Source organism: Taeniopygia guttata, chromosome 1 (genome assembly GCF_048771995.1).
Source record: "Taeniopygia guttata chromosome 1, bTaeGut7.mat, whole genome shotgun sequence".
Taxonomy (NCBI): domain Eukaryota; kingdom Metazoa; phylum Chordata; class Aves; order Passeriformes; family Estrildidae; genus Taeniopygia; species Taeniopygia guttata.
The window spans coordinates 59,211,188-59,234,422 of NC_133024.1; the positions used below are offsets into that span (position 1 = coordinate 59,211,188).

Below are 23,235 nucleotides of genomic sequence, written 5' to 3' on the forward strand. Positions count from 1 at the left end.
AAGACAGCACTTTCTCAAGACCCACCTCCTCCCTCTGTCCCTATCCCCTAATGACCTCCACCAGTTAAAGCCTCTGGGTGACTTACTTCAAAAGCAGGTTGCAATTTCTAACTCCAGTGTACTCCTCCATTGACTCTGGGTGCCAGTTGTGATATGAATGAATAAATAATCATGTAAGCAGACACACTTAGGTCTGGATTACTTTTGAGAAGAGAGATTCAAAGGCATTTCCCTAAAATTCACACTAAGGTGAATGGAAAAGAGAGGATCTAGACACTGAGGGAACTTCACGGTTCAGTGCTTTGAACTAACTTATTAGCCTACTAACAGATTAACTGTTCATAAAAAAAAAAAAACAAATGGGCAAAACCCAGCAAACAAACACAAACAATAAAACAAGAAAACCCCAAACCCAAATCGTAGATATTATTACTCCAATGCATCTCAGCATTGATATCTCAACATTCCAATACAAAATTTTCACTGCCCATCCTTCCATTTTCAAATCATATTTCCTCCAGCTCTGTGGCAAAATTTTCTTGAATTCTGCCATGAAATCCTGGATTACTGTGCCAAAGCCACTGCCATTGAATGGAAGTTGCCAGTGGATAGGTGTGAGCTGAGCTGATTTGGTCTCCGAAGCACGTGATCTACCCAACATAGAGACGTTTATCCAATAGAGCACTCTGATGATTTGTATTTGACGCTCCAGAATAGCCCATCAGGCATCTTGTAGCAAAGACAAAGAAGGAAAAAAAATCTGACATGACAGCAAAAGGTAATTTTTCTCCTGACACAGGATCTAATATTGTACATCAATCAAGGGCTACTAACTGGCCAGATCCGCACTCAGAATGTTTACACTGATATAATTGAAGAAATATTCCTGCTTAGCATACTTTTATAACAGACCTGGTATGTGCAGCTTTTGTTTACCTACAAGCTTTCTGGTGAGAAATATGTTGGGAAGAGGCTTTGTTTGCTGTAGTTTGCTTTTACAGTGCTCTGCTGGTATCTCTTTTGCTAGTATACAGAGGAAAACTTCCTTGCAGTCTGGCATGGCCCCATTTCTCAGTTTTCCTCTTCCAGCAGAAATTTTGAACTCAGCCAGTTCATGGTTATTCCCGATTTTCTCAGCTTCCCTTGTTATTGCTCAGGGCTGCAGCTTGGCCCTAGTCTCTGAGAGAAACTCATGCCTTGAAACAGGAGTGTGCACTAGGAGTCATCTATCTCCAGCAAGGATGATCTCTGGAGGAAAAAAGCAGGGTTAAGCTATAAGACTTCATTAAGAAACACCTTCGTGAGACTGTTTCACTGCAGGTGAAATACCTCTGAAATGGGTGGAATTGCACATGTTCAAAACTGGAATAATGCAGCTGGGTATTCATCTCCCAGTAACCCAGCTGAGGGCTGTCCATGCACACACACCTTTGAATATCCACACAGGGAATGACAGATCACAGTGCTGCAACTTGCAGTAATAGGAGAAAACAACAGATCAAAGGTGGCCTCTTAATCTGTTTTGATCTGTGCTCCCCCATCTCAGTTTACAAGGCAGTACTTCTTCGTGTGCATGGCTGGAGGGGACCATCCAGCATTTGTGCTTTTATTGTCTAGGAGACTTAGTCTTCAGCCTGAGTGTAGTCCAACACACATTTTACCATCTGCTCTATTTCCTATGTGCCTATGAGATCATTTTTCTACACGTGAAATTATAACATGACGATTCACATATGCTTACACAGCTTATATCTATTATTATTTGTTAAACACTGAGAAGTTCCTTGGCACAATACAGGGCCCAGCATGGAGACATATCAAGCCCTGAAGCCATGCTTCATGTGAAGTACACCCAAAATGGCTATTCTGGCTGAAAGAGCAGTGTTAGGAATTTCAAACCACTTCCCTTCCTTGGAGTTCTGAGCAGATTCATGACATTTCTGGCAATGCAGCTTAAAAAGCCATTCACAGAAATTTGTGCTGCAGTCATCACAAAAGCTTTCTTTTTTTCCACTCATGCAAAACCCAATTTTCAGCACAAAATATACATTTCAGCAAGTTTAAGATAGTCCATAAAGATTTTAGAATGCAATTTTAGATCAAAATTATAATAATAAAATGTCACTGTTCCTTTTTTAGTTGATAGTTATAATAATGTTGGTTGTTCATGAAGAAGTTCACATCTTAGCAAAACTTGTAACACACATTTTCCCATTTCTAATTTATTGTGTTATTCTCCTCAGCCTTCATCTCTCATATTCCTTGCAGGAGCATTAAATGAGAGCTGAAACAACATGGCTGAAACAGAGCTCCCTGTTCTCTTTCCTCTCTCTTCCTTTTTTGGTTTCCATCCTCCTGTTCTGGTTCCTCATCTCTCCTGAAGACAAGGGCAGAGGGTGGCTGGATGCAGTCCCAGATTCACAGGGTGCCATGTGGCCATCCACGTCCTCTCTCACAGTCCCACTCCGTGTGCAAAGGAGGATATTTCTCACCTCCCCTGACGTGTCTAAAATACAGATGTCTGTATCTAGGCTATGTGCCTGAAGCTCTCTCAGTACCAAGAGGAAGAAACAGGCATGGATAAAGTGCAATTCACCTCATCCTAGGTGGGGTAGTGCCCAAAATAGGTCAGATGAATCATGGCTTCAAAGTGCCATGCTCTGCTGACCACAAAGAGAGCCTAGATGACTAAATGTTTAGTGTTAGCTGAGACAGAACCTGTCCTCAAGCATCTTTCCTTTATGTCATTATTCTGTCTATTCCCGTGTTGCTCCCAGCACATTATCCTCCTGAACTGTCCAACTGGCTTTCCTTCTCATGAGTGGCAATGCCCAAAGAAATGGTAACTTTCCTCCAGCTGCAGCTCTGAAGCAATTTCCCAGCCTGGGCTTTCTTCTCAGATATCTCACTGATGTAGCATTTCATGGAGTGCCTTGAAAAAATAATTTGCAAAAGCTCCTAGCTTGTATTTCACATCTCTTTTCAGAATTCACCTCTACCAGGATGCACATGCTAGAGATTGCCTATTGCTAGCAGCTAAGTAGGTGGTCTTTTAGGAATCATTAACATTCTTCCTCTTGTGCATTAGCCCCTCCAAAAAAACTTCTAAGAGTGAAACTTGCTATTATCCTATCACCAATATTCTAGGGCTGGCAGAGCCAGGGACTCGAGCCCCTCAAGTCTACAGGGTGGGTTTATACAAGGGTTTACAATAGCTTTCTGACACTTTGTGAATGGCAGCATAAGTTACAATGCAGAAATAGATTAACAAGATAAAGTGGTTTTACTTCTTTAAATAGCCCTTACAGGCACCAGAGTTCCTCTACAGATTTAAAGGAGTCTTTTCTTCTTACTCCTCCACCTTCCACATTTTAAGCAGGTAGCAGTGAATGGAGTACACATTGTGAAATGCCATTGCCTCTTCATCAGGTTACAGCACTAGAGAAAAAATAAAAAGAAAATCCAAATGAAAATCTCTTTCCAGTCTCACTCTACCTCAGAGTTCCCCCTAATAGCTGAAAGGGATTAAGATCTTAAATAACTTGCTGACAAAACCACTGTACAATAGGACCAGTTGGTAACATTGGAAGGAGATGTTCAGCTTTGTTTTTCTTCATGCTCATAGAGGGTCTGACTAAAATCAACTATTCTTCTAGCCCATAAATAAATGCAAAGCCTGATCCAGTCGCAGGAACTCCCAGCACAGGGTTGAGGCTTCTGAGAGCATGATTTCTGGAAGCAGTTCTTCCCATGTGGACACACTGTGTGCCAGCAAATATCTGCTTTGGCAGGAACAGAGCTTGTTAATCTGAAGTGCCAAATGCCCACACATCTCACAGAAACCCATGAGATCCCAAAATCCAAGAAAATGGGAGATGGAAAAGATCTTTGCCTTTGGGGTAAGCCCATTAACATTAAGCTCCTGAAGAGGCTGAGGGATCACCAAGAAGTTGCTTTCATCTTCTGCAAAATGTCAAAAAGAGCATCATCCTATCACTGCACCTACACATCCCAGCTGGCATTCGGACACGGCTGTAGCAGCTGACAGGAATCCCAGATCAGAGTGAGCATGCAGGCACAAGCATGGAGCTGAAATATTGCTGAAACTAACAGGAAAGGAGGCAGGACAGCAAAAGCACCGAGTTTTGCACTGCTGGCCTTGTATTCTAACATTGTGCAGACTCAAACAGAAGCAAGCCAACTCATTTTTGTGTACAACAGAGGAAGCAAATAATTCTAGGAGAGGGATCAAACGTCTGCCTACCAGTCTTCAAGAGTGAAAAATACCTGTACAAGTCACCCAGAATATCCCTTAACATCAGCAGTTTTTGCTTAGCACAACCTGGTATCAAGTAATAAAGAAAAATCACCGAGTTGTTGCCAGTTGCACTTCTGCTACAATTTGGAAAGCCAAGACCAGCTCCATGGCAGGATCAACAGAACAAGCCAAGGACCAGCAGCCATTGTTCCTATTTGTAGCTCAAATTGGTGGTTTCCTTTCTACATGGGTGGTAGGAACCATCTGGTCCCACTTAGACATTTATAGGAAACATGTACAGGTCAGCGCAAGATGTTTCTAGGATATTTTTCTAATTGAGAAGGAGAAAGAGGTACTTCCATAGAGAAAGCCATCACATCCTAAGGTAAGCTCAGCTAAATGAACGTTGCTTTCCATGGATGGTAAGGAGAACCTCAGACTCATTGGATTGCCAGTGAGTGGCACAATGAATCCTACACATAGCACCTCAGCCTTCCACACCTTTGCAACACCACTGCTGAACATTTTAACTGCAATTGTGTTTTGGAAACTACAACCTAGATAGACAAGATTCCCAGCATCAGGATCTTCCACATATTACCAGCCACACATGACTATGCTTAGATCTGTTTCATGACAAAATCCTTATTTCTTCCTCAGCTTTGGAGGTCTGACTCTTCTGCATGGCTCTCCTGGTGCACGTACTGTCCTAGATAAAGAGGCCCAGCCCTGGTACAGAAGAGGAATGGTGTCCATATGAGCATTGCCCTCAGCCTGTACCTTCCTACCCTTTCCTCTCCACTCTGTCAGTCTGGTTCAGTCTGATGACTTCTATAGAGACAACAATTGTAAGGATCACTTTTCAGGTTCCACCTGGCAGGGTTGGTGTGTGCCTTCAACCCTCACCCAGAGGTCAAGACATGGCCTTCAAAATGCATTGCAAATACAAATCACCTGAGACTTCAAGCTGCTCTGGCTTGTGCCTCATTAAGCTGCATGGTGATAACAGACAGCGATAACAACTGTGAAATCCACACCTGAAGCCTATTGGTTCTTGTGAGAGGTACTTTTGCCACTGGCCTTATGCTTCTTGCAAACAGACACTAGGTCAGAACAAACAGAAGAGCAAGAAAGCATCATTACCAGGCAGCCACTGAGCAGAGAAGGCTTTTTCCCTGTGGTAATTTACTCCATAGTTTTCAGATTTGCTAGTCTGTTTCGGGTCATGTTGTTTCAATGTCTTTTCTCCAAGAATAAATACAGCATGAAAAGTCTCCTAATGGACCCCTGTAGACAGAGTCTAACTCCAGGTCATAGAAGCAGCTGGCAAACATACTCACAAGCTATAATATCCACATGACAAACCTCAATATTCACTCACGCCCCATTAACTCCACCATCAGCATGAGCCCTGTGCTTCCAAGAGCATGGGTGAGGGACCCAGGGGAGCCAGGTGGAGATGTCCCAACCATGTGCCTGGGTACACCCAGCAGTGGGGACCAGAGCTGGGCAGCAACATTCAATTGATGGTACTTCCCAACTCTGTACAGAGGCTAAATCCAGCATTGGATATTCAGAATCATAGAATCATTTAAGTAGGAAAATGCCATCGAGCTCAAACATTACCCCAACACTACCAAGGCCAACAATAACCATGTCCCTAAGTGCCACATCCTCCATGTTCTTTAAATACATCCAAGGATGGGGACTCCACCACTTCCTTGCACAGCTTTTCCAGTGTTTGATAATCCTCTCAGTGAATAATTTTTCCTAATATCCAATCTAAATCTTGCCTGACACACCTTGAGGCTGTTACCTCTTCCACCACTTGTTACTTGAGGGAAGAGAACGTCTCATTTTCTACAACCTCAGATAGTCATAGAGAGTGATAAGGTTCCCCATAAGCCCCCTTTTCTCCAGATTAAACTATCCTAGCTTCCTCAACTGCTTCTCATAAGATGTGTGCTCCAACCATTCTCTTGACTTGCTCCAACACCTCATTGTCTGTCTTGTAGTGAGGGGCCCAGAATAGGACAAAGGGTTGAGGTGTGGCCTCACAAGTGCAGAGTACAGGGGATGATCACTGCCTGAGTCCTACTGGCCACACCGCTGCTGATGCAGGCCAGGATGTCATTGGTCCTCTTGGCCACCTGGGCACACTCTGGCTCATGTTCAGCTGCTGTTGACCATCACCTCCAGATCCTTTTCCAAAGGGCAGCCTTCCAGCCACTCTGTCCCCAGCCTGTAGCACTGCATGGGGTTGTTGTGACCCAAGGGCAGGACCTGGCACTCCACCTTGCTGTACTTCATACAAATGGCCTAGGCCCATTGATCCAGCTCACCCAGATCGCTCTGCAGAGCCTTCCTGCCCCTCAGCAAATCAACAATCTCACACAACTTGGTGTCCTGTGAAAATTGACTGAGGGTGCACTCAATCCACTTACCCAGGTTCTTGATAAAGAAATTAAACAGGACTAGCTCCAAAACTGAGCCCTGGGGACACCACTTGTGACCAGCCATCAGCTGGATTTAACTCTATCCACCATTCTCTGGGTCCAGTCATCCAACCAGTTTTTACCCAGCAAACAATGCACCTGTCCAAGCCATGAGCCATCCTCCATGAGGATGGAGATTGTCCTTAGCCTTCCTTGTGTTGCTGATGAATTGACAGAAACATTTTTATTGCTTTTATGTCAGTAGCCAGAACAAGTTCTAGCTTGGCTTTAGCCCTTCTAATTTTCTCCCTGCATAACCTAACAACAGCCTCGTACTCCTCCTGAATTGCCTGCCCCTTCTTCCAAAGGTCATAAACTCCCCATTTTTTTCCTGAGTTTCAGCCAAAGCTCTCTGTTCATCCAAGCTTCTTCTTCCCCACTGACTCATTTTTCAGTATATGGGGACAACCTGCTTCTGCACTTCTACGATTTTCTTCTTGAAGAATGTCCAGCCTTCCTGGACCCTTTTTCCCTTCAGGACTGCCTCCCAAGGTACTCTCTTGTTGTATCGCGGTCAGCTCCTCTCACCGCGATACCCCGAGCAGTGGCGTGCTGGGTGGCGAGAGGGAAGAGAACGGGCGGCCTCTCCCCCTGCGAAGCTCTGCTGTCCCAGTTGTCAGCGCGGGGACAGACGGAGGCAACGCGGGACTTGGGGGTGAACAGGATGGTTTTATTCAGTGAGCCCCAAGACCCCCCGGGGAGGGTGAACAAAGGTTTTATACCGGAACTCAAGAGGAGGGGTTTAGGAACAGCAACCAATGAGAGTAGGGCTGGGGAGGAGTCTAAGGAGGGACTAAGATATCACAAACCTGTCGGGGAAACAGGGGAGTGGAGTAACACAAAGTAACCAATAGGGTGTTGAGCCTCACTAAACAGACAGGGAATGCTCTGGAAGCAGGGGAGGAGGCTGGGAGGAGTGACAGGGAATGTTCTGGGGAAAGGGGCAGGGAAAGGGAGGATTGACAACTTGGAGAGGAGGGGGTTAGGGAAGAGCCTGGGAAGACTGACAACTGAGGAAGGGAGGAGATTGGGGGGGGGGGTGGTGAACAGACACTGAACAAATGTTGAATCAAAGAAAAACACGCCACAACACTCTCTCAACCAGTGTCCTAAACAGGCCAAAGTCAGCCCTCCAGAAGTCCAGGGTTGCAGTTCTGCTGACCACCTTCCTTACTTTCCCAAGAACAAAAACCTGGGTTATTTCATGGTCACTGTTTCCCAGGCTGCCTTACAGTGACCATCACATCACCCACCAGCCCTTCCCAGTTCTCAAAGGGCAGGTCCAGTGGTGCAGCTCTGCTTGCTGGGTTCCTCACCAGTTCTGTCACCAAGTTATCTTCCACATACTCCAGGAACCTCCTGGACTCTTTTCTGTATGCTGTGCTGTATTTCCAGCAGATGTCTGATAAGTTGAAGTGCTCCGCAAGAATGAAGGCCAGAGATTGTGAGACTTCCCCCCGCTGCTTACAGAATATTTCACCTGCCTCTTCACCCTTGTCGGGTGGTCTGTAAGAGACTCTCACCAGGACAGCTGCCTTGTTGGCATTCTCCCCTGATTTTTATCCATGGGCACTCAACTCTCTCATCACTGTCCTTAGACAGAGAAAGAAGACAAACAGAGCCTGGGACTGATGCTGGTACAGTAAACTGCAGTAATAGGTCAAGCTGTCAGCTGTTATTAACCTTAGTAAAATCCATGTCTTCTAGTTCAGCCTCAATTCATTCATAGGGTGTTTGAGAGCCTTCATGTTACACTGTGAAATTACTGGCTCTATCTTCAGCCTGGCTAACCTGCCTGTCTCTCCTCCTGCACCATTTAAATGTCAGTTATATTTTTCTGGTTGAGTGGTTAGCAAAAGGATGAATGAACAAGTGTTTGTGCTAACTGATCTATACAAAGATGCATCATTAAGCAGAAATGGACATGGTTTGATATGATTTTGATGTGGTCTTGGCTTACTTTTGGAAATTTATTTTCTGCTAGTAAAGTATTGAGAAACATGAGATGTTAAATTTTATCCTGTTTTCCTCATAAATGAAGCACTTCTAGAAGTCAAAGTTATGGTACATTAAAAACGAAAACAATGGTCTGAATTCCTTTATTTATAGTGATCGGCATGGTGCAAGCAAGTTGTTCCATCTCATTACCAAACAGCATCATATTCCTGATATAAAATCTATCCTCTTACTTCTTCAAGGGAAAGAAGACTCCAGAACACAGATGTGTTTGAGCATAGAATTAACTATCATAGTGCCAAGGCCAGACACCAAGAAACAAGCCCCCATTTCCATGCTAGCACTGCAATCCCCTGCTCTTCCTCATCCCACTGCTGCCTAGAGAATTGTCAGTCCTCAGACCAGAAATCAGGCTACCCCCATACAAGGCCTGAGGGGAGCTGAGAATGCCAAGTTCATTCCTTGCCTTCCGAGGACTAGGAAAGTGCAGAGGTCCTGGAATCCAGCAACAGTTCTCAGCTCCTAGCTCTGCTTCAGTCACTTCAACCAGTTCTCTCCAAACCAAATCTACTATCCTGGGGAACAGCACCGAAAAACAGAGCTCCAAACTAGCCTGCCACCTGGGAGGCCAGGTTCAAGTCCTGACTGAGAAACACAGAGACAGTCATCAAAATGCAGCGGGTTGGACTGAAACCACAAGGCTAGACCAAGAAAAGATACTCCTTTGCTTGGGACCCAACAAAGAGTGTGGGAGAAGTCCAGGCTCAAACTTTTGAGTTGAGTGAGAGCAGAGGCTTGATATGTCTCTGAAGTCTCCATTGGTCATTACAGAGCTGTGTGCTGTGGCTGGGGAGAATGGCTCCAAATCTCTTATTTTGAAATAGTTTGATTTTATATACATGATTAATATTCATTGAACCAAAGAGGAAGATTGATCAACTGGTCAAATATATTAAATAAACTTTAATGAGAGATGATGCTGGCTTACACTGGTGAAATATGAATCAAGATGTGCATTTAGACCATAACCCAGCCCTAAATAGGAAAAATTTCTAGCAATAACCTGCCCTTTCTCCAGCCAACCTTAAAAGGAAAACCTGGGTCTTCAGGCCAGACAACTGTCACTGCAGACTTTGGCCAGAGTCCTGCTGATGACAAATGGATTATCAGAATTTGGATGGATAATCATTCAGATCCACAGGTCAGTACAGAAATTTCAGAAACAACTGTGTCAGTAGCAGTCCAGTGCCAACAGGCACTGAGAGGACTCCTTTCTCTTCTCTCATTGCTGTGGGGTTTCTGTCTCAAGCATCCTCTCAAACAGGCCCAAATAGATGATTTTGCAGCCCACACACATGACCACATTTCAGTTTTTTCAGGCCAAAAAACCGAGAATCTTTGCAAGGTCTTGAACCTTCCTTCAAAAGGAAAATAAGATATCTCCAATACTTCTGAAAAAAAAAGAAATACCCACTTCCATCCAGGCAAAGCACACGTTAACTTGCATGAGAAGGAATGAGAAAAGCCTTCAGGAAACAGCTAACAGTTTCCAAGTCTTTCATTTTCACAGACTCTGGCTTTCTTCAGGGGAAAAAGTGTTCTTTTTAAATGTGACTGACCTTGGGCTCTGTTCTTACAAACATTGATTCAGGGAGGTACTTTGTTGTTATTTATTCTCAGCTAATGACTAAACTGGCACAGCTCTGAAGAAAGGGTATATCAAAAGCCCAGTGTCCTCAGGATTGTTCCTGTTCCATGCTCAAGTTCTTCCTGCCCTTGGCTAATCCTGAATTGCCACAAACCTCTATTTTGGCTTAGCTGAGGTAAAAGCAGCCCCAACATCTCTTCCTTTCATGCACTCCGAGGCAGCATGTACAAGTTTCCTCCCTTCATGGACCTACTGAAATCCACACAGATTTGTAAGGCATTACCTTGCTGTGTATTTCTGGGAAGTATGGCTGCCCATGTTTACATATATACAGAGTCCTCTCTTCATCTGAGTGTACCTACCACTTCCTAGAACACTGAACATGCCCATGCATGTTGTCTGACACCAAAGCCATCCTGCACAGAAGGGCCTGTAGCACCTTCTCAAAGGCTCGCATGTCTCAGCACTGTTGGGGAGGGCAGTAATTCGTGCAGACTCCACCACTCCCTGGACCAGTCCAAGAGTTTTGCAGAATAGAAGTCACGCTCCAATGCTCAAAACAGTCTGAGGCTTTGTTTCATCTGCCAGTCTAGGGACAGCCTTCAAGATCCAAGTCACAACTGACTCCCAACTGAATTGAATCCCAAGCTCAATATAGCTGAAGGAGCCAAGAAAACTTTTCTCAAGAGACTGGTGCCATTTGCTAGAGTGGGAAATGTGAGTCCTCAGCTTTTTGGCTGCCTGGGCTCAGTGCAGCCTGCAGCAGAATCTTACAGTTTTCATACTTGCAGCTCAACATGTGCCTGCCCATGTTTGTGGCTAAAAATGTGCTTTCTCCATAATGAAACTGGAATCAATAACCAATCAAGGCAGTATGTGCTTCTGTAGAGCCGCTTAAAATAGGCTTGCTTGCTTGCTTTCTTAGCAACTGCTCGCAGTGAGCCCAACCTTTCATTTCTTCCACTGAGCTGAAAAGAGCTCTGCAATCACATCATCACAGCACAAGGCAGTCACAAATATTCCACATCTTTTAAAGCCAGAGAAATACAGGGAACTGAAAGGCAGCAAAACACTCTGTACAATAGAAAAAAAAAAAACACTCTTGTGCCCATAGAGCAGCAGCAGAATTGCCAAGTTGAGCACTCAAGAAGTAAGGCATGTGTAAATTAAGGTTGCTTGTGTAATATCACTTCACTCCCCCACCTCCCTCTACATTTGCATCCTGAAACAGCCTTTAATTGTAAGAATTGCCTGCAACATTTTACTGCTGTAGCCCTCTCACTCTGTTCCCAGCACTTGATTAATGAGCAGCTATTCAATATCTTGTTTTCTTCTCCAGCACGTGGTCTCCTGCTTAATCTTTACTGCTGAAATCCTGCTCTGGAGTCAGAAGTCTCCATGAATCATGTAGGGGTGGATTTTTTTTTTTTATATAGACATTTACTACTCGGCCAAATTTGGGTAGCTTTCCCAAAGAAGGGGAAGAGGTCAGGCATACAACACAAACTCACTGAATCCAGTTCCCTGCTCCAGACTGTAATGGCATGAGCAGTCCTCAGCAAAAGACAGCAGTGGTCTTCCCTGAGGACAGCACAACTTACTTTTCTTCTAAGATGTGTGTGAGATCCCAAGGGAGTCTCCTGGGAGGCTCTGATCCTGATGGGTCAGGCAGAAATGCTGGATCTGAAATGGTGCTCTGGGGTTTGCTCCCTGCTCTGGCTGAAGGTGCCATCAGCTGGTAAGAGCACATCTAACTCCCACTGGGAAATGTGGTACAGGTGTGCTCACGACTGTTCTTCTTGGAAAGCTGCCACACAGTCCTGCCTGCAGATGCAGGTTGTAACACTCTCAGTAGAGGAGGCAGTGACATTTAAAAGACCAGGAAAAATATGTATTGAAATACAAATATGTTTAACAGCACTGGCTATTTTTAAAATTACCAAAAACGAAATTGCTTTCATTCTACTCGGGATCAAGGGCCTGTTTACAACCAGTTTCCTTCATTAAACCTTTGCTTTATAATATATGGCTGTGTCAAATACCAACATTCAATAATATTTTTTTGTGAAAAGGGAGGAAAAAAAAAAACAGTCATACTGATTGGATGGACCATCAAATAACCACTTGATGGATGAAAAGGAGAAATGGAAATGCCATCTGCATTTCCAGTACTCCCCAAGTGATCAGCCCACTGGGAAATAACAAGGGAGGAGGATTCAATATTCTCTATATGTCTGCAAATCACTATTACACACCAAATTTTGCAGGAGATCAATACCCCTCTAACAATTCTGCCACAGATGCCAGAGCTCATTAGTAGGATGTGAATAACTATGGAGGTTGGAAATCCTATTTTACTTGTCTGTCTGGATTTTGGTTTCTTACCAGCTTAGCTGGGGATTTCATGACCAGATGTTATAGTCTATGTTGAGCTCTTATTCAGGTAAAATTTCCTTATCTAAAAGGGGAGTTTTGCCTCAGCTGACTCAGCAGGAGCCTCAGAGTTCATTCTGCATTAGTTTTTATCATTCCACTTGAATTAAATGCACAGGAGAGCACACCAATCTGACCAGAACTACTGGTGGTACCATTCTGATCTGAGAATGGTACTGAGAGTGGAATCTGTTTCTGCTTCTTTTGATCATCCAGAATTTCTTCTTATCCTTAAATGGCATATTCTACTGGAAAAAAAAACCCAACCAAACAAACAAAGAAATGATACCCAACACATAGTCACTTTAAAAAATTAAAATTAAAGAGTGAAACCAAATCTACTTCTGTCCTCTTGCCTTAGTATTTGAACAATTTTTTTTTCTTGTTTTGATTATACACATTTCTCCCTTCTGCCTCTTGCAAACAAAGATTCCACAGAAGTCGTGTCATTCTTACTTGCATCCTTGGTTCAGCTTTCAAGACAAAATATGTTTCAGAAGCTTATGGTCCCAGAAGAGCTATGAATAGGATTTTTCTCAAATCTGGTAGTAAAATATGATACTTCCCCTTTCATTACAGAGCTCTTCTGTCCTTTAACTCTGGGTTTTGCAGGAGCTTTGAGAGGAATGAGTAGGACACTCAGGTTGATTAGGCTAATGAGTCAGTGCTGGTCAGTTCACTTGCTGCAGCCAGGCTGTTGGGACAGGACCCTGCAGGATTCTGAGCTTCCTGACGTACATCCCAAGCCAGACAGGGACACAGGACTTCGACAAAACCACCCAGGTCCACAAATCCTCTTGGGTGCTGAAATGCTGTGCCCAGGGAGCAAAACCTGCCTGGCAAGAGCTGCTGCGGAGCCGTGGTGCACAAAGGGCAGGAACACCAAACCAGCCGAGGGATCTGCACAGGGCTGCAGCCATGCCTTGGTTAATCCATTCCAGAGAATTGTTTAATCCCACTGCAGTGTTCCCAGTGCAACAGCTTGCAACAGGGGTGACTGGAGGATATTACTGACATGTACCCTCATTTTGCAATGGCTGGGAGCATTCACTTTTGCTGCCTGTGTTGCTCCCGGAGGAAGGGCCTTTCCCCATCGCTGATTTTCAGAGCCTTTATGCTTTTACAGGAATTTTGCACAACAGAGTGGGGCTTCATTTTCTATGTCTGCAATGTTTTTCTGTCCCTGTAAATAACTGCCCTATCCAGGCTCCTCTCTGAAAAACAGAGCACTCAGGATTTCAAAATGATGGTAAAATTGCCCACCATTAGTTTCTCCAGAAATTCACACTGTGCATGCATTTCTGGTCTGCAAACACACTTAATATGAATGCAAAACATCTTCATACAAAAATCAGGGAAAGGGAAAGGGAAAGGGAAAGGGAAAGGGAAAGGGAAAGGGAAAGGATTTAATTGAGAGACCTTTGATAAATCTATCCATACACATAACCAGAATGATCTAAAATATATATTTTCGACAGTAAGCTATGCAAAACCTTCACTCAAATGTAAATATTTGCTTTATGTGAATGGCATGTTTTAATCATGGATGCCAGCAGACAATCTGAAATTACTTGTTTTTTTGCTGCTTATATTAAAGAGAATGAGAAGGTAGATATTGCGGCGTAGTTTTTCAAAGACATATCGGCATTATTTGTGTAATTACTTGGAGATTTCCATATAGATGCATTTTAAAATACTTCTGAATCCTGGCATAGACTCTGCAAGTCCTGTGACTTAAACTTTCTTTAGAACCCAGTTCATAAGAAAAAATCATAAGAAAAAAATTCATAAGAAAATCGAGAGGCTGTGTTAACCTAAAAATCTTACATTTTTAAATCTTTCCCAGCTAATCTATTTCACATGCCTAGAGGGTTTTGCCCACACCAGTATGAATCTGCTCTTCTTGGACCTCAAAAATCCTCAAGAGAATTTTATTTGATAATAGACCTTTGAAATTGGTTAAGAACTTGTCTAAAGTCCTGAAGAAGCATGCTTTTACAAGTCCTGCATGTGAAGGAGTGTTTTGGCAAAAGTACTCCTGTCTCTGAGGCTGGGATTAATTTAATTTAATGAAGTTAGTTGGGTTGGCAGTCTCTGCTAATCACCAGGGCTCCCTTGCCTGGCTTCACTGGTTAGAAATAGGCACCTACTGCAGACACGGGATGAATTCCTTTCAGATATTCCTTCCTGCCTCTTTTTCTCATTTTTTTAATAGGAAGAGTGCAACTGACAAACTTAACTGGATGCTCAGCTTACAAGTAGACAATGTTAAGGCAGATCATCCCAACATATGTTGTTATTTGTAAGGCATTAAGCACTATGTAGTGGCTGGGCATCACTGAGATTTTTGAATAGGTCAGAAGTTCCCAGAAGTGCCTCCATGAACAAAACTTTAGGTCAACACCCACCGTCTGAATTTGTTATCCACTCTGCAAAAAAGGGTATCATTACTATCTTTTCAAGAACACTGTGCCTGTAGCTTCCAACTCATAAGGACTATTTTGTTCTCCATATAAGCTGTTTCAGGAAGAAACTTGTCTGAACCAAAATCTGAAGCTCCACACATCTGCAGAGACATGAAGCTTAGTTTGGAACAAATTCTCGCTCCATCAGCAAGTGTGCTCATCTGAACACCAAATGTGTATTTGAAAATCTGAGAAACAGGCAGGTTCTGCATTGACAAGTGTGTATTTGAGGGTCTAATACATTTAGTCAGATTCATCCAGGAGTAAATTTTTCATTGTTGGGGCAGGACCAAATTGACTAGGAGTTTTATCATATGTTCACCACATCTTTTATTTTCATCAGCTACAGTTTGGCTTGCCACAAGTTAATGTGCTTATGCATTAGGTCAGGTTCTTCTATTCAGACTGTTTTAGCACCATCCAAAAAAACAAGGGTAAAAATAATTTTGGGAAAGAGAAAATCAGTATAAAACCTGTATTCATATTTGTGCTGGTGCAGCACATTCAAATCTCTCAGCAAAGTCTTCAGCTGCCAAAACTGTGAAGAAAGATGCATGACCTTCTGCTACATTTCCCATGTTTTTTGTCTTAATTAAACTTGTCATGAGTCATGTTTACAACACCCAACTTACAGCAGTCCTAAACAAACAAAGGCATTCACTCTCTGATGTGCGTGTCCAAACTCACCAGGGATTACTGCTGCCGTTTTCATCACTTCCTGTATGTGGAAAATGCAAAGGCCAAATTTAGAAATGGATCACAAGTCTCTGGACAGGTTGTTTCCAAGAAGGCTGATGAAATCTGCTTTCTTATTTAGCTTAAACCTGTCTTCCCAAGTATTATCTTCCTGGAGACTTTCAGACATGTTTCCATCCTTAAGCTGTTAACTCCTGCAGTATTAGGACAAAGAGACAAACTAACCTAAAAAGACAGATGGGGGATCAGAGCTGCCATTTTTTAGCGCAAAGCCTATGTGTGTGAAACCCAATAGGGCTTCCTTTGGGTACTTAAATCTAGGAAAATTATAAAAAGCAAGATATGCTTGTTATTGTAATCATATTGAGTTTCAAAGAGTCACTACCCCCCACATCATGCTTTAATTTGTCCATCTTCCCTACTAAGTAGCTTCAAACCTAAAATCATTAATATGATTATATTGAGCCAAAGAGTTGTTTGGGGTTCTTTTAAGAGTTTCTTTTTTCTACTATTTGGTCAACACACCATGGAGCTGCATTTGAGTTATCCAACAGTCAATCCACACATATTTCAGATTACAAGGGCAACTACTTTTTAAAGACAGGTTTAACACCACTCTATGTGAAGCAAATAAATGGGATGAAAGCAAAAGAAGCAGTTAAAGAGGGTCAGCTATTATAGAGGAGCAAGAACTGTCATTAGCTTGGGTATTGCTATGATCAGCAAAGACTGGAGTTGCCCTCTCACTGCACAAGACAGAAGGCAAAACCAGCCACTGCCATGAAGAACATCATTCTCTGCATGAAGAAAAGAAGGAATAAAAAGTTTGGGGAGGCGCAAGGAGAGGAGGCTAATTCTTATTACTTTATTTGTAGTTCTAAATCCTACTTTTAACTCTTCCTTATTGTAACGGTTATTTTATTTTATTTTTAAATTAATGTGTCTTCGTGTTATTTTTAACTCCAGGTGTTGCTATCCTTCTGGAAGAGAGTTTGGCGTCAGGCAGTGCCATGCCCAACCAAGCCCTGATACCCGGTAGGCTCTGATTAGCGGGAAAAATCCCACTCTGTTTCAGCTGAAAGCAGAAGAGGAGGAGGAGGAGGGAGCACCCGGTCCTGGCAGCCAGTCCCCCGGAGGAGCTTGTTTTGATTTTGCTTCACCAGCTGCATCTTGCAGGGATGCGTGTAAGCTGCAGGGCTCGGAGCCAGGCAGAGCCATACCCTGAGAATCCCACGGGCATCTCCAGACCGTGTCCACAGCCAACATAGGAAATTCCGACGAGACCCGACCCTCCCTCACTTCCTCTGGGGGCCTGGCGCCGGTCACCAGCAAATCCTCTCACTTCTCAAGATCTTTATGTCAGGCTGCAGCTCCTATTTTTGAGCTGACGTTCCCCGGGTTTAATCCACTTAGCCTGTGACCACCTTCATCAGCTTCCCGCAAGCACAGCACAAGGCGAGGCTGCGAGATCCTGCCCGCCGCACTGCCATCCTCCCCCGCGGCCCCACCGCCCCCTCGGGAGCGTGTATTTATAAAGAGGTGGATTAGGAACATTACCAGGCAGGTCACAGGGTGTCAAGCTGCTCTTTCAGGGCTTAAAATCGGAGGCTTACTCAAGAGGGAGTGCTCGGTTCCTGTGAAAGCGGCGGGGATGATTGCAGCGATGTACTTGCAATTTACTCTATTAGCAGCACCGGTGCTTCAGCCTGGAGCGTTTTGAGACGCAGTTCCTGTAAACAAAGCAATCAGGACGTGTAGAAATGCTTTGCTTTCGTTTTTCTTTTTTTTTTTTTTCTTTTTTTTTTTCTTTTTTTTTAATTTTTGCATGTGGGGAAAATAATTGGAGTCTTTAAGTGCAATTAATGAAATTCAAAAATGGTGCAAATCCACCTAGCAGTCAGCGAGCACTGGGTGATACATACCTGCCAAGGAGCCCAGACCGTCATCCCCTCGGAGCTGGGCACCCCAAGAGGAGTTCTGTCAGTTCTCATGGGGTTGGGGGAGAGAAGAGAGGTGCCCACAGAACTGGCACTTGCCAGATCGTATGGGAAGCAGAGCCCAACACCCGCCAGCTCCACAATGATACCCCAGTGCCTGAGACCACGCACAACCTATTAGACACCGTCAAAAACATGCCAGGCCGAGCTGTGGCTACAGACTGTGGAGAAAACACTCCGCCTCAGTGCAAAATTCTTGCAGCTTGTAAATCAGAAGCAGCCATTTCCCTTTGCTGCGCTGCGGGGATCTGCACGAAGGCAAATCCCAAGTGCTTCGTCATTCTGCTGAGCTCTAATCCCGTCAGCATCTCTGGCCACTCCATCAGTCGGATTAGAACAAGGCTGAAAGTCAGAATACGGAGCAGGGCCCGTGGGGGTAGATGGAACCATCACCACTCAGCCGAGCCCCACCTGCTGCCAGCGCCCAGAGCTTTCCCCACCGCTGCCATTTGGGGTGGCCAGAGCTGCAGACAGGGCAGCCCGTGTTCAGCATCACCACAGAGAGTTGGGGCTGTGTCTTCAGCCCCCTCCAGAGCCTCTGTGCTGTTAATGGATGAAGTAACCGTAGCACGGCTGTCAGAGCCTTTCGTGTTCGTGCCGAAAGTTAGCCAAAAATGTTCCGGCAGAATACATTTTCCATGAGAAAATGCTGCTTTAACAGACTCTAACCCTGCTGGTGGAAACCTGTCAGCTGCTGTATCCTGTGGTAGAAACCAGATGGGTGTAAAAATAAGGATCCTGCCTTCATCCTGGGACCACTGGCAGCAAAAATAAAGATCCATTCAAGGTATCTCTCTTATTTTCTCTGCCTTTTCCCAACTACAAAAATAATTTCTCTTTTTTTATCTTTCTGTCCCATTTTTGAAAGTTTTAATTTCTTCTGACACCCTAAGAAAAGCACAGCATATGTGGGAACTGGGTTCTGTCTCCAGCAGCTCATTTCATGATCCAGGTGGGCACATCCTTTCCATCTCAGAGAGGAACCAGGTCTATGACCTCACACAGCTTCACCAGCATGGTTCCAATGAGGACTGATGGGCTGGATTTGGCCCTAAAGCCCGTTCCAAGTTTTGCCTGGCTGGTCCTTGGGAACATACACCTCATCATACCCAAACACATAAAGCAGCAGGTCCCCAGGGCTGCCACACTGTGTGATGCACAAGGAAGGGCTTAATACCAGACTCAAGCCCCATCATCCCAGAACACCAGCATGAGCACCTCTACTTTAACATTTCCTGAGGGTTTGTAACATCATCAGGGGTCAAAACTGATCTCCCATCCATGAATACAAAGACTGAGACCACCCCTACTTTATCTGCTCCCCAGGGGATGGCATATGGAAACCTGTCAGCTCTCAGAAGCTCCAAGGATTTCCACAGCAAGATCCTGTCTGTCTTAAAAAGTTATCTTGAGACTTCATCTTTTCTGAGGGTACTTAGTGACAAGTAGAGTTGACCTCCGTGGCATTCACTGGGGACAGTCCTTGCTTTTGTACAAAAGCACAAAAAAAACAAGATTAGGTGAGCCAAACTACCACCTCTTAATGACTTACAGAAATCCACACTCTTACTATTTATAAAGTCACACTGTCTTGGCAATAGGAAAGAAAGAGTTGGCATTATTTTTATATTTTCTATATCTGTCTAAATTCTACCTTACTCTTTTTTCCACTGTACTTTTCTTCAGAAATCAGTCCACACTTCCCACTCACCTATAGATTTTTCCCAGTAGGCAATTGCTCACAGAAACAATAGGAAATAAATAAAGCTAGGAGGCTTGTCAAGATGTCATGTGAACCATAGCTTTCTCCAAAAATGCCCAGACTCTACCAGCCTACATGCAGTCATCACCTCCATACAAAGGTAACAGGACTCAAGCCCTTGAGGACGGGGCTGTCTGCACAGTATGTAGGTGACACCCTGGACAGTTTGGGTAAATCAGATACATCCCTTTTCCTACTTTTTAAAATGGCAGTACAGAGAATTAAAGGCTGTAACTGAGAGTTTTCCATAGACCTGTGAAAAAGCCAGCATAATTCACTTGCAGGGAGATAAATTCCACATGAATTTACTCCACCTGGTTGATTCAAAAGTTATATTAAAAAGATGATCCAAGTGCAATACAAGTTATGAATCATTATATCCAGATTCCAGATGTAATAGTCTTCATTATCTCTAAATTGTCTGAAGTTTTCCCACCCCTTCCCCTCTCATTTAAGAGACCTTTTGCTATGTCAAACACTCCTTTCCAGCTCTGCCCTGTAGCTAGAAGCAGTGATCCCGAATGCAGAGCTGACCTGGCAAGCTCCCTGGCTCAAGTCTGACACTTACCCCCAGTGCAGCAGCCACCCAGTGTCTTGTACATCGGGGAGAACCAGCACAAATGTGTTTGATTTGTAACTTTACAAGGACTTTCACATTGAGGTTTAAGTTCCTTTTATTAGTAGGCCTAAAGAAGGGCACCATTAACACATAACAAAGGAGGCAGAACTAAACTATTACCATAACAGCAGTGTTTTAAAAACCTCACTACTTAGGGGTTTATAAGGTTCCTTGGAAAGGTTATTGCAGAAGCCACAAAATGGAAACAGAGGAGCGAGATTCTCAGCTGCACTGTGCCTTCCCACATGCTTTTGGCCCTGTACAGAGAGACCTGCCTGGTTAAAACACAACTAAAGCCTCTCTTAAGCAACCTGCTCATCTTGGGGATATCCAGTAGCCTTCCCTGCACCAGGAGGATCCTCTGTCAAGATTTAAGAGTCCACTGTTCCATTGCTCCAGGAGAGCCTCAGCAGAAAAACTGAAGGGAAAATTTAGCAGCTGAGACAGCCAGTGTATCTCTCCCAACAACCTTGTTTCAAACAAGACCCTCTGTTCAACCCTTTTTTTCTGTTCTACTTTTCATATTTTACTTTCTAGGTATTTTGAATGAAGGGTGTCCAGGCCCTGAAAATGCACCACATGAAACATCAAAGTGTTTCAACGTGTCTAAATGAAATGCTGTATCTTTTCTAACACTTTAATATTTGTTTAACACCCTCCATCAAAAAAAGTGTTCCCAAAACTGGTTATCCAGTTCAAGGTCCACACACTCTCAGGCTGTCATAAAATAATGACATCAACAAAAGCTGTATTATTTCAAGACATTTCCTTATAAAGCAATGGCACTGTGTATTAGCAGCCCTTATTCTCTGCAAATCCCGGTCTCAGCTGCAGGGGAAGGAAAGGGCTGGCTGGTCCGGGAGAAGGGACCTGGCTGAGCCTCTGTTAACTCGTGCCAAAGCACATCCCAATGCCTGCACAGCCAGCACAGTGTCATCCTCAACTGGGGCTTTCCTCCCTCTCCTCCACTAGCCAGACAATCTGGCACTCAGCTTGGGGCACTGAGCCAGAGTCCCCTCCCTGGCTGGCCCAGCTGCGCTGGAGATCAGGGGGAACTGGAGATTGGAGAGGATGAGTAACCATCAAGCAGGCAGCAGCTGCCTTTCTTTTTCCCAGGAAGAGTCATCACTCTGAGGTGGCATCCCTGCAGGCAAGCCAGATTTCCAGTCCATTAAACTGACTACTTCCTTCATCACCTGTATTTTCCCTAAGTTTTTTAGGAGTTGCCTTAGTCTTCCTGCAGCATGACTTAATCCACCACTTCTAATGATCTAACAGATTCCAATCCTCAGACCTCTCTCCATGATTTCACTGCTCTGCTGTCTCCTCTTTGCCTGATCTCCATCTGACATGGAAAACATCCCTTTCTCAGCCCTTCCTCACCCTTGCCTTGTCTCCTGACCACCGCACGTCCCCAGATCTGTTTGACAGAAATCCCACCACATGCTCCTTGCACATGTGGAGCCTTACCCCTCCTGGCCCCCCAGAACAGGGAAGGACCACAGCCCACACCTCCTGGCTGCCAAGAAGGCAGTCTGGAATGTGAGCTCATGTTTTCCTAAAATAAGCAGGAGCCGTGCACTCAAACTCAACACCTGCGGCAAGGCGGGAGTGGCTGCTAGCGCTGTGCAGCATCCAAAGCACTCCTCGCACGTGGCGCGGCGTGGCACAGCGCAAGCCAGAGGCATGGAGCAGCCAGCAGCCTTCCAAGGGTGACTAATGCCTTGCTGCTAAAAACAGCTTCCAGGGGTTTTCCATGAGCAAATCTCACTACAGGTCGAGTATTGGCTTTTCACCTGCTAAATACAAGAGCTTCACTGTAATGTCCGCTGATGGATTTTTTTTTTTTTTTTTTACCAGTGCATAGTACAACTGGCAAAGGAAACCTAGCTCTTTCCTAAGTGATGGCAGCATCTGATCTTTGTTAACACCGCTCTTAAAAGCCAAAAATATCACTCTTTAAATAGATTATGTGAGAGTGTAGAAACAAGGATGTGTGGTAGACATGCAAGAGAAGACTGGAACACAAAGTATATTGCATGCATGGACACAACCGTACAAGGGCCAAAGAGAAGGTGTGGAAAATAACATCCTGATACGGCTTCCCAGAGAAGCACACTGCTGCATCAAATAGGTCATCTTGTCAAAAACACATGCCACTCAGCTAGTTCACAAAAAGACCAAGCAAAATTCTTCAGAGCCTTGTTTCAGAAAGAAACTGATAAGAACTGCCATCAGTCCTTTGGACTTACCAGGGTCCATGTCCCTTCTGATCTGCAGGGCTTTGCTGCTCTCTCAGGCTGCTGGGTTATTTCAGCACTTCTGTGTAAATCAAAGCCACATCTCCAAGAAAATTGAATGAACACATGGTTCTGCTCACTGTGGGGACAAATGTATACATAGTGTGAATTTCTGGACTTATTCAATTAATGTCTTGCCTAAACAGGCTCCAGAGCTATGTTTTCCTGCATATTTGAGGGTTTCAGTCAAGCAGCTGAATCGTGTAATCCACCATCTCAGACATGATATATTACTTGCCAGTTCTGACTGTCCCTGACAAGTTGGTTCATCCTATAAATCATATGGGGCTTCCAATGAAATATAGATTGATTTTATTTTCCTTACTTCATTTTAGGAGCAAGCAGCCCAGAGGTGGGTGTGTCAAAGTTCCTTTGCAATACTGCTCCTAGGAGCAATAAAGTCCTTGCACAAACATTAGTGGAAAGTAAAAGGCAAGTTGAGCAATTGCAATTGAAATCAGACTGCCTTGAGAAGCTGCCAAAATATCTATGAATATATCACCCCCATTAGCAATGTTATACCAGCTGCTGAATTTTGTGGGAAACACATATGTGTCTCTCCCTCTAATTTACAGGACCCACTTTCCCATCTTAGAACTTTCTATT

At 44.2% G+C, this 23,235-nt stretch overlaps 1 long non-coding RNA gene across 2 annotated transcripts; it reads right to left on the reverse strand.

Annotated features, from left to right (window-relative positions):
- Positions 1 to 412: 412 nt before the first annotated feature.
- Positions 413 to 23,235, reverse strand: LOC115495129 (uncharacterized). Of its 2 annotated transcripts, none has more exons than XR_012055820.1 (3): positions 22,582 to 23,235; positions 17,509 to 17,681; positions 413 to 3,438 (listed from the first exon to the last, which is right to left on the reverse strand). It is a non-coding gene; the product is annotated as an uncharacterized lncRNA (long non-coding RNA). The 2 variants fall into 2 exon arrangements; XR_012055821.1 differs by lacking the exon at positions 22,582 to 23,235 and adding an exon at positions 17,874 to 19,362.